Genomic DNA, 1256 nt, shown 5'->3' with positions numbered 1-1256 from the left:
GCAGATCTATATCTAATTTCCTTAAGAACTGCCAAACAGTGGCTGTACCATTCTACATTCCCACCAACAGTGAGTAAGTGTGCCTATCTCTCCACATCCTCTCCAACACTTGTAATTTTGTTTTGCTTTTTTAAACAGTGGTCATTCTAGTAGGTGTGAAATGACAACATATTGTAGCTTTGATCTGCATTTCCCTAATAGCCAGTGATGATGAACATTTTTTCATGTGTTTTTGTTTGTTTGTTTTTGCCATTTGTATTTCTTCTTTAGAAAAATGTCTGTTTAGGTCTTTTTTTTTTTTTTTAAAGATTTATTTATTTATTTAATCCCCCCACTCCCCTGGTTGTCTGTTCTCGGTGTCTATTTGCTGCGTCTTGTTTCTTTGTCCGCTTCTGTTGTCGTCAGCGGCACAGGAAGTGTGGGCGGCGCCATTCCTGGGCAGGCTGCTCTTTCTTTTCACGCTGGGCGGCTTTCCTCACAGGCGCACTCCTTGCGCGTGGGGCTGCCCCACGCGGGGGACACCCTTGCGTGGCACGGCACTCCTTGCGCCCATCAGCACTGCGCATGGCCAGCTCCACACGGGTCAAGGAGGTCCGGGGTTTGAACCGCAGACCTCCCATATGGTAGACGGACGCCCTAACCACTGGGCCAAAGTCCGTTTCCCATGTTTAGGTCTTTTGCTCATTTTTTAACTGGGTCATTTGTCTTTTTATTGTCGAGTTGTAGGATTTCTTTACATATCATAGATGTGTGATTTCTAAACTTTTTCTCTCATGAGTAGGCTGCCTTTTTACTCACTTCACAAAGTCCTTTGAGGTGCAGAAGTGTTTAATTTTGAGAAGGTCCCATTTATCTATTTTTTCTTTTGTTACTAGTGCTTTGGGTGTAAGGTTTAAGAGACCCCCGCCTACCAGGGAATATTTAAGATGTTTCCCTACCTTATCTTCTAGGAGATTTAGGACCCTGGCTTTTGTTCAGGTCTTTGATCAGTTTTGAGTTGATTTCTGTACAGGGCATGATAGGGGGTCCTCTTTCATTCTTTTGGTTATGGATATCCAGGTCTCCCAGCACCATTTGTTGAAGAGACTGTTCTATCCCAGAAAAGTGGACATGGTAGGCTTATCAAAAATCAGTTGACTCACCTCCTCTCTGGTTCGTTGGACTTATCCAGGACAGCTGATGGGGAGCTGAGGATGGTCAACCACCACACCAGGGAACCAAGAGTGCCTACAACTGCAAGCAGGAGAATCCCATCC

The sequence above is a fragment of the Dasypus novemcinctus genome, chromosome 19, assembly GCF_030445035.2.
Source record: "Dasypus novemcinctus isolate mDasNov1 chromosome 19, mDasNov1.1.hap2, whole genome shotgun sequence".
NCBI classification, from domain to species: Eukaryota; Metazoa; Chordata; class Mammalia; order Cingulata; family Dasypodidae; genus Dasypus; species Dasypus novemcinctus.
The sequence above is the reverse complement of the archived record's forward strand: the minus strand, read 5'-3'. Positions refer to the sequence as shown.